This window comes from Oxyura jamaicensis, chromosome 15 (assembly GCF_011077185.1).
Source record: "Oxyura jamaicensis isolate SHBP4307 breed ruddy duck chromosome 15, BPBGC_Ojam_1.0, whole genome shotgun sequence".
NCBI lineage: Eukaryota > Metazoa > Chordata > Aves > Anseriformes > Anatidae > Oxyura > Oxyura jamaicensis.
Window position 1 is genome coordinate 4367539 of NC_048907.1, and position 10422 is coordinate 4377960.

At 51.2% G+C, this 10422-nt stretch overlaps 1 long non-coding RNA gene across 1 annotated transcript in view; it reads left to right on the plus strand.

The window, feature by feature from the left end:
* LOC118175002 overlaps positions 1-4334 on the plus strand; it is a 10641-nt gene extending 6307 nt beyond the window's left edge. The window contains exon 3 of the long non-coding RNA XR_004754842.1: positions 4319-4334. This is a non-coding gene — a long non-coding RNA (uncharacterized LOC118175002). The remainder of the gene's footprint in view (positions 1-4318) is intronic.
* Positions 4335-10422: the final 6088 nt, after the last annotated feature.

Here is a 10422-nt window from a genome sequence, read left to right on the forward strand (position 1 = left end):
GCCGAGCCGTGCCGAGCCGTGCCGAGCCGCGCTGAGCCGAGCCGTAGCCGAGCCGTGCGGAGCTGTAGCCGAGCCGTGCCGTGCCGAGCCGAGCCGAGGGGAGAGGGGAGCTGGATTGGAGGAACTCGGCTTCGTTTCTGCTCGCGGGGCACGGCAGCGATCAGGGCCAAGTTTCTCCAAGCAATCCTTCTTCCGAAGCACGTTGTCTGCCAGCTCCCCTGGTGTCTTTACGTGCACGGGATGGAGGTGTGGGGGAGCAGGCGTGAGCACACGCAGGACTGTGCACCTGTGTGTGCGTTCCTGTGTGTGCATCCATGTGTGCTGGGAGTTTACTGGGGAGCGTGCGTGTCAGAGGGCTGGGGGTGGCAGGGATGTTGTGTGGAGCTGTGCCCAGCAGCACCGAGGCAGGCCCATCATCCCTGCCCCTGGGGACCAGTTGCTCTGGCTGACGCAGGGCTGCCCCCTTCCCAGGCCCTGCTCTGTGTGCCTCGTCCCTGTCTGAACAGCATCCGAATGGCATTACATTGCTTCTCCTGGGAACAGCTGCTGGAGCTGTTGCAAAAAGCATCCCGGGAGGAGTGCCCAGCCCATCCATCACATGATGACTTGGCATTTACGAGGGGTCTGAAGCAATAAATTCTCACTGGATGTGCCTGGGAGTCAGTGTCAAGGACGGGCTCTGAAAAACCTCCACCATGTGCCAGCACAGCAGCTTCTGGCTGGTGCTGCGCGGCCAGTGCTTGCTGCCTGCCCCTTGCCAGTGCATGTGGGGCACCGCTGGGCTGGCCCAGGCTGACAAGCTGCAGAGGTGAGCACAGTTGTGGGTGAGAGCTTCTCTAGGACAGGCACAGCTCCTGCAGTCCGTTGTGTGTATTGGAGATCCATGGTTTTGGTTTTTTAAAAGACAAGAAAGATGGGATCTGTAGTGCTGCATTCATTTCTGGGCTTCCCAGCACTCAACTGGGGAACAAGTACATGGACATAGAGGAGTGAGTCCAGCTGCAGAGCACTGACAGTGTTGACAGCTGTGGTGAAGGACAAAGGTGGTGGTGGTGGATGTTGTGGGGTGGTGGAAAAGAAGAATGAATCCCCCAGACTTCCTCTTGGTTGCACAGCCCCACCAGAGGGCATTGGTGGGGAACTTGGTGAGCCCCCAGACACAGCAAGCCAGGCCCAGAGCCACATTTCCCTGCCTGATGATAAACAATAGATAAATTGTCCAAAATTTGGCATTTTTCTCTGAAGGGTGCTGGGATTCTGATTAAACCTGGTTTTATCATGACATTTTGCTCTGTGAGAATACTTGTCTTGGCTGTGCCCAACGCTGCAGTGTTGCTCAGCAGAGCACAGACGGCCTGACAACAATTTGGCTGCTAAAATTCTAAAAATAAAAGCTGCCTTTTTTTTTTTTTTTCTTTTTTTTTTTTTCCTCCAATAAAACATTGCAGCATCACACCTTCTTCCTGGTCCAACCTGTCAAGCATCTTCAGGCAGAGGGGCTGCAACCACAGTGCTGAACTCCAAGATTGTGTCACTTTGATTTTCTGCAATATTTTATTCTGAGAATGGGGATTTTTTTTTTCATGTCTTGGCAGTGCCTGAAGAAATGGGGAAGCAAATGTCGTAGGGTGTATTCAACCACTTGTCATTGGCTGGGAAGCAGCAGGGCTGCCCAGAGAGGAGCTTTTTGGGGTACTGTATGGAAAAGGTCTGCCCAGGTAAGGAGGCTGAAGCTCACCCCTCTGCCCCCTGGGGAGGCAGATGCTTCCTGTTGTTTTGTGCTTTACTGGTTTGAACTGGGAGCTCCGTCACGGAGTATCACCCCTCTTTGCAGTGAGGTGGCTAATGGGGGCTTGAGACAGCAGCTACAGCTGCTGGACCTGACCGGTCGCTGCCCTTCCTGGAGGCTTAGAAATGGGGCTAGAGGGAGAATAGGATTTTTAATGTAGAGCATGAGCCATAATTCTTTTCATCTGAATATGTATTTAATAGGCCATCCATTTCCCATCACCTGAAATGTCCTGCTAACAGATATTGCTTTATTTCACAGATGTTTTGAAGGAGCTGGAGGACCAAAGGGGTGGCCACCCTTCAGGCAGGGTTCCCCCTTGCTTGAAGGAAAGATGCAGGGCTGAGCAGGGGTCAGCAGGGCTGGTCATCACCTTCCTGGCACCCTCCACATGCTCTCATTTGCTGCATCCTTCAGAAGATCCGGTGGGTGAAAGCAGCTCCATCAGCCACATCCTGGGATGATTTGCCTTCTTCCCAGTGTCTGACCCCTTCCTTCTTCCCAAGGGAAGCTGGGCATGTGGCACCGCTGGGTGGCTGGGATTCCCTGGTGGCTTTGGTAGCACCCTCCCTATAACCTTTCCCACCCAGGACAGCACTGGTCACTTTGCCTATGTTACATCACATCCATGGCATCCCCTTCTCCACTAGACTCTGGCTAAGAGGGAAATGAGATCACCTCGACATGATTCTTTCTTCCTAAGACAGTGTGGCTGTTTTTTATTATTATTATTTTTTCCCACACCATTGTCCTCTAGGTGTTTACAAATGGATTGTTCAATATCTTGTTACAAAATCTTTCAAGGAAATGAAGGCCGGGTGGATTGATCTGTAACTTCCCATTTCTTAATCCTCCCTCTCTCTCTCTTTCATTTTTTTTCTTTGTCTCCACATAGATGCTATGTTTGACTCTTGCACTTCTCTTGGATCAAGCCTTCCAAATTTGTCACAGACTAGTGCTAACAGTTCAGAGGTTGCTTACATTTTCCAGGGTAATTTTTTCCAGATCCCTGACTACTCATACAGATTGGGCTTATTGCAGCATCCTGCAACTGCTTCCTTCCTCATACTGGCCTCAGCTTCTGTGCCCTCGTTAGTGTTAATTGCCCAAGACACTAGTCATAGCCTTATACTGCAGAACCGTGGCGAGGAAGGCACTGCTTGCTTCAGTCCTCCCTGTATACTTTGATTACCTTCTCCATTACAACACATGAGTGTCAGCTCTCTTTTCTCTCCATTATACTTCCACTGTATTTCTGGAACTTCTTTTGCTGCTTACTATGCTCCTTGCTATCTGTCACTCATTTAACTCCTTAGCCTTTCTCATTCTACCCTCACATGCTTGTGCTGTCCCTTTACAGTCATCCTTCTACTCTCATTCCCATTTTTATAGGATTCCTTTTTGATTTTCAGGACACTAAAGTGCTCCTGATGCAGCAATATTGGTCTTTTACTGTTTTCCTGTGGTTTCTCTGCATCAAGATGTTTAGCTGCTGTGCACCTAATATATTCTCATTTAGTAACTTTTATTGATTGATTGATTGATTGATTTTTTCCTTAAGATGTTTTCCCAAGGGACTCTTGCTGGTGGTAAAGCATCCCCATGAGTTTAAGTTTGTGTTTGTGCAGCCAACTGTCTTTTTTTTCAGGATGCTTTCTTTGTTTTAATGTCAAAACCAGTGAGCCGTGCAGTCTGTGACCGCTGACCCCCGCAGGATATCACTTATGTAGATGCCCAGCCAGTTCTTCCGTACTGGTCATAATCAAGACCATAAGCAACAGCTGCCCCACCCTACATTCCCAATCCCACCATTTTCTGACAGAAAAAAAGAGCCAGGGAACTTTCAAAAAGTTGTCTGGGTAGGTTACGTCCTCCTGTATTTATTTTTCCAATGGAATGTCAAAATGAGATGGTTTAGACATAAAAAGTTGCTGTTTATTCAGCCAACTGCTTGCTGAATGAGGCCTTAACTTGAGAATAATTGCAGATAAAATGAAGCCATATTTTTGATGAATAAATTGTTCTTCTTTCAAATGTGCTCAATTTGAGGTTTAGTGCTGTGATAAATCTTCACTAACTTCTGTTCCCGAGAGAAGCAGCAGACAGGGAGGGAACGTGCCCAGCCCCTGGATGGACAGATGGTCTGCAGCCGTCCTGCAGGAGAGGCTCCGGGACCTGCTGAGCACGGGCACCGTTCCCTTGGGCTGCAGTGCCCAGCTGGAACGCCTGCTGGGAAGGAGGTGGGACAGGCAGGTGGTGAAACTGTCACCAGCTATCACCTAAAGGACCTGAAATTCCACGCTTGCTCTCTAGATGGTGAAAAAAGCTGGAGTCAGTCTGTCCTTCCCTCCCACCCTCTGTTCCCCAACCTGCCAATCCATTGATCCCTCCTTTCTTCCATCCAACACCCCTCTGCTACCTTTAAGGATGCGGAGTGTTCTCACTGTCTGTTCTCACAGCCCTTTGAGCCAAGGAGGTGGAGGGGCACAACCTGAGCCAGGTTTAAAGGTGCTGTGGCAGCTCGCCCAGGGGGGCACAGCCAGGCCAAGGTCAGCACCGGGGAATGGAGGCTGGGGTGGAGGCTGAGGACTCACCACGGTGCTGGAAGATGGGAGGGAGCCAGGGACGTGAGCACGGCTTCACCTTTTGGGGAGAGGCACCAGAACAAAATTTCCTCCCCAGAAGGTGAAGCCGTGTTCTGTGTCAACAGAAATCAAAGCTGTGGCCTCTGCGGATGACCGTGCTCAGCGAGGAAGCGTGACGCAGGCAGTCCGCTCACTCAGCGGGCACATCCAGGAACAGCAGCCTCCGCCAGCCCTCGTGTGTCCTGGGCACAGCGAGGACTGTCCTGTGTCCCCTTCTCTCCCCAGGTCCAAGGGGAGAGTGGGCTCTGCCCAGCAGGGGACGTGGGCCACTGGCGTGGTCCTGTCAGGGGACATCTGCTGCTTTTGTGCCACCAGGAAGGGCGGCGCAGGGCCAGGCTGGGCCCTGACCCCAAACCCGACGCTGCAATGGCTGTGGCTCGGAGGGCCGCACGCCACAGATGTGACCTCAGAATGAAAACGCTAAGCCGTTCTGCTTTCGGAGAAGCTTAGCACTTAAAGCTGATTTCAACAGCTTTTGCCTAAAGTTTTAAGACCCGTCACTAATCAGCAGCTGGTTTATGACTGTTGTAAAAGATGAGAAAAAATAAAGAAATCTCCCAAAGTTGAGGGGAGTGCGTCCCAGGGCCCGCATCCATCACACGCAGTGCGGACATTTACGAGCATGGGGAGCCATAAATCCGCACGGGGCCGACACCGGCCCTGGATTCGGTGCTGAAGGGGAAGCATTGTGTCTGAAACTGTGTTCTGCCCCGGGAGGAACTTTATTAATGCTTTGCATGGAGAGCCAGATGCATCTGAGCTCCGGCACATCTCTCTCTAGATCTTGCAGGCTCTGCTGCCTGCTCCGCAGCAGCCCAGACTCCTCATGGGCATTTTTCTGCTCCTGCTGCATCTTGTGGGCAGGGTGTTTTGGGAGGGGGGACAGGCAGTGGCATCTCCTGTTGTTATGTGTCTTACCTTCCCCCCATGGTGCTGCATTCCCAACGGCTTCGCAGAGAAGCTCTGGTACAAGCCGCATCCCTGCTCGGACTCAGATGGGAAGGCATGAAATGGGCTCCAGGTTGGACCCCGGTGCAGAATCACCCGTCCCCATGATGAAGCTGCTTGGCCTCAGCTCCTGGCCACCCTGGGGTGTGGAGCAGAGTCCTGCTGGGGGACGGCCATGGTTTGAGAGGTCTTTTTTCACTCTATAAGCTCATCAGCAGACAGTGGAGCGAGGTGCCCATGTAGCCAGCATCCCCTTGGCAGCCAACTGAGCTGCCAGCCCTCCAGCAGCCCTGCTTCGAGTGCAAGACCTTGCTCAATCGCCTTGTAAAATATTTTCTTTGCAAATCTAAGTAAACTGCTCGTGTGTGTGTGCAGAGGGAGAGGCCCAAGACGTCCCCAGCTGCAGTGTTTGCTCCAATTACACATAAATTGACATCTTGTAAGAGAGCTGTCCAGAATACTGAGTAATTATAGCTGCTACTGAATCACAGAGGAGTGTGGGCACAGCATCTCTCTTACAAATCATTGCAAAGATCCTGCAGATTAAATCCATTCCCCTCACCTCCCCCATAAAGGGCTGCATTTGTGCTGTAAACAGTAAAAAATAGCAAGAGCTGTTATTAACTAGGATGTACAACTGCTGACTCTAATGCAAAACGTGTCTCCATATGGTCATTACAGTTGAAGGACAAAAACAATATTTTATGTTTCTCACAGTTATTGTTCATCAAATGTTTATGAAAATGCATAATGAGTGTGTATGATGAGCTCGTTGTTCGATAAAGAGAATGAGTTGAGAACCTGTGTGAATTTCCAACCCAAATAATAAAGACCATTAAATTAATAGCTTAATTATGCCATAAATTTCAAAACATTATCCGGAATTCATTTTATTTTTATTTAACCTAATAACATGTTTATCTGCAGCTCTTTCTGGGATCTGTACATAAACCCGCAGCAATGGTTATGTTTCCCCAGCCTCGGTTTCTGTTTTATGGCCCTTCTGGAAATCTGTTGTCACTGACAACCTGCCACGGAGGAGCAGCCTGGGGGGTCCCTGCCCTGCTGCAGCGGTGCTGGAAGTCACCGGAGAGGCTTGTGTTCCTCAGCAGATCAACTACATGTTCTCTGAAGCACTGCTACGCATACTGTGGTAATAACCAATGCCCCATTAACAGCAAGCAAGGCCTTGCAGCAGGCTTCTGAGAGGCATCATGCAATTAGCTGAAACTTCCATAAACTATAAATATGTAATTAGAGTCTCTCTAACAGATAACAGCGGTGGGGGGGGAGGGGGTCGAGCTGTGCAGGCACTTTCTGGGTGCAGACGCCTCTGTGGGTGCGTGCAGTGTGTTCAAGCAGCACCATTACATTTCTACCCGCTTCTTATTCTGCTTGCAAAAAAAAGTGTTTCATTAAAGGACAATTTGAAATTTAATTGTATTAATCTTCCTTTGATTGCATGTTTAATTCTAAATGAACTCACCCGCACCTCCCTTTCCTACCCGCTCGTTGGATTAATCTCAGCAGCCGAGTAGCTTGCAGACACAGACGCTTACAGACTCCTGGGCTCGTCACCTGCTCTCTCCCCATTGCCACCCCTGGTCCTGAGCCAGCCTCCAGGCCCTCCTTCCCTGTTGCACCCTCGTGTGCCCAGTGGCTGGTTTGTGGATGTGGGCCCCCAGGCTGTACGGCAGGGTGGGATGGACCATTGAGATCCGATGAGGCATACACAGTTCATCTGCCGTCGGCCACAGCCACCACTGCCTTGCTTGCTGGATCCTGCTGCCTCACCTGCCCCTGGCAAGGGCTGTCCTTGTGCCTGCTTGTCACCAGGAGCTCTTCTGGATCAGCGTCACTGCCTGGCTGCTGCCCACTCCACGCCCTGGTGTACTGAATACTCTTTGGGCAGGGATCTAGGCAGCACAGCTGAAATCCACTCCCTGATAGCACAAGGACAAGCACGTACCTTTCTCCAAACAGCCTTTCAGGTATGGCACCGAGAAAGTACCTTTCTGAGCCCATGAGGAACACCATGGGCTGTTCCTTCCGTGTGCTGCCCCCGACCCTCCCCAGCCACAGCTCCCCGTCCCCCTAATGAGGATGAAAGCGAAGAGCACCCATCGCTTGTGAGTATTCACACCTCAGGTCCCATTCCTGGAAGCAACCACACCAAGCCGTGGAAGAAGTCCAGAGTCCTCTGGTTTCTAGCAGTGGGAAGGACACAGCTCGCTGCTGGATGGGCAGATGATGACAAGTCAGGATGGGTTGGTGGGGCTTCCCTTCCATGGGACGTGGGGCACCCACGGCTGGGTGACAGTCTGTGCGTGAAGCTAGCTGCTGGAGAGGGCGTGGGGTGCTGGAAATGGCCTGCTGCAAGGAGCTGCGCGGTGTCCTTGCCCCAGGCACTGGTGTCCCTGCTCCTGTCAGAGACCTCGCTTTTACAGGCACTACGGCAGTCATCGCTTTATTCGAACACAGGCTTCTTATGGTTTAATATCATTAAATACAGATGCAACTTGTGTTCTCTAAAGCCATAATGCCCCTTCCTGTTACTGCCTTACAATTAACTGGGCTATAAAGCTTTCAAACATATTGCAGGCACTAATTCAACTGGATGGTGAAGAAACATGATTTTATTGGGCAATTACAGCGCTTGGAACATGCTCCAGTCCACGCTATTTCTTCCCAACAGAAACAGGGGCAACCAGGCCATGCCACTAAGCAGTGTTCAAAGGTGGCATCCCGATAATCTCGTCTGCAAGCTGCAGGGGTGGTTTTATTTACATCTTAATAAAAAGCTGCCCAGGAGCAATGTCAGGAATGGGGAAACCAGTGAGCGCAGTGAGCTGTCAGGTCAGAGCTGGGCCAGCTCTTTGCCCTCTGGCTCTGCACTGCCCATTCAGCTGCCCCCCACCCTGTTGCTGGTGCCCATCTGCTCATGCCTCTGATCTGTGTACTCAGCCCATGCCTTGCATTTGGATTGCTGAGAGCTCTGTGGAGAATCCCTCCAGCCCCTGGCTCCTGACGTCCCCCGAGGATGTGAAGATAGCTGGACAGGAGGACCCTGGGCATGGCAGCTTTCTGGGTCTTGGTCTCATGGACTCGTCCTGGTCTTTCAGAAGGGACCTGTCCCATTGCTGGGGCATGTTGGGCAGGGGGATGGGGAAGGGTGCTGAGCTGGGTGATGCTGGGCTGTGAGGGGAGAACGGGAACCTGGGGAAGCTGGGACATTGCTGTGGGGGCTACCAGGTAGGAGAGGATCCTCACCTCTCGTGGTAATGCAGCTTGTCCAAGAGACAGGTGTCCCAGGGTCTTTACTCCTGGCACGGGAGAGGCATGGCATGGCATGGCCACTGCCTGGGAAATTCCCTGGCTGGCAGAAGCAACACAAAGCAAAATGGATGGGAGCTGGGTGTGAGCGTCCACCCTCCTGAGATTATTTTTTTCCCTGAGGTGTCCAGCTCCCGTGGCAACACAAATTCACCCCCACAGCACTACTGGCTGTGTCTCAGAGCTTTGAAGCTGGCCTTCTACTGCTGATGGCCATGGGAGGTGCAGTGTGAGAGCACAACCTGGCTGGGGAACAATTTTCTCCCCTTGCCTCAGCACAGGGGTTATTTCCTGCAGTGCAGAGAGCGGAGGCTGACAAAGCACTCTCCTACAGGCCATACCAATGCCAACTCAGTTGTCCCCATGTCCCCCTCCTAGTGGGAGCAGAGGTGACACCTCAGCAACTCCCTCTTGATAACACTGGTTTACACAGCCCAGACTGGGAGTAAAAGCAGACAATCTTTATATTTCTTTTTATTTTTCTCCCATTCTGGAAATGGAGAAAATTTGTTAAGTGTTGAAGGGAAATGATTTTATTTCAGCTATAATAGCAGAACTCTGTATCCGTGTTTATCCCCAGTATGACTGCTGCTTTCATGGTATTGCCTTCAAGAAACAGTTTCTCATTTGTATGTTTCTCTCTGGAGAAGAAGGTCATATCCTTCACAAATGGGAAAACTAATTAGAGAAGTAATTCAGCAGTTGCTTGATAGGTCAGATATTGGAAATAAATATACAGGTTAGTGTATTATTACGACAATGGCTTTTGCTCCTTTAGGTGGCCACGAAGAAAACATGTTGTATTAAAAAAAGAATAATTTTATCACCCACTGGTGGAGCAGGGGGTTTGTAGCTACATCATGTGCTTGGCAGCAGCCTGCACACAGCTGGGGAGCCTCTCCTGTGCAGCTCTGGAGAGCAGCTTCCATTTGCAGTGGTGATGGAGACTGGTGCAAGGGACTCAGGCGTGGTCAGCAAAGCTTGGGTGGAAAAAAAGCATGTGTGATGCAGATGAACGAAGAGGTATTCCTCTTCACCAGACCTCTGCAAAAGGTGCAGCTGCTGTTATTTGCTGTCATAAAAGTGAAGCACCACTTCACCGGCAATGAGCCTACCTGAGATCTCTACAACCTATGCTGCGTTTAGGCACTTCCCCGGCAAGGCATCACAGACTGACACCTCTGGACATCCTCTTCCACCTCCTGCAGGATTCATTTCTTGCCCATAAATGTTCTTTCCCTGAGCGTGCCTGTCAGGGAAGCCAGGAATTCTCATGTTTGTGAAGCTGGCATGGTGTTCAGAGGCTTGTTAGTGGTTTTATGCTGCCTGCAGTCCTTCAGCTGCAGGGGCATCATCACTGCAGGGGAGGCTCATCTCTGCAAGCACTCTGAGCCTCACAGGCAGAAGCAGGAGCAGCTTCTCCTTGGGGCAGCACCCTCTGTGGGGAAGTTATGATGCCCCTCACCTGCAGCTTCAGAGCTGGAGAGACAAGAAAGGTGTGGCAGGAACACAGATGGGACATGGAGGGGCCAGGGATCCCAAAGCGCTCAATAAACCTGTTCCTGGGAGCACAACCACACTCAGGCAGGCTAAAGAAATGGGTACTTCGTTCCACTGAACTATGTGGCTGGTCCAGGCTATCCCACAAAGAGGTCACCCCTAGGACTGGGTTGTCACTGTCCAGTCTGGCTGGGAAACCTGCCTTGA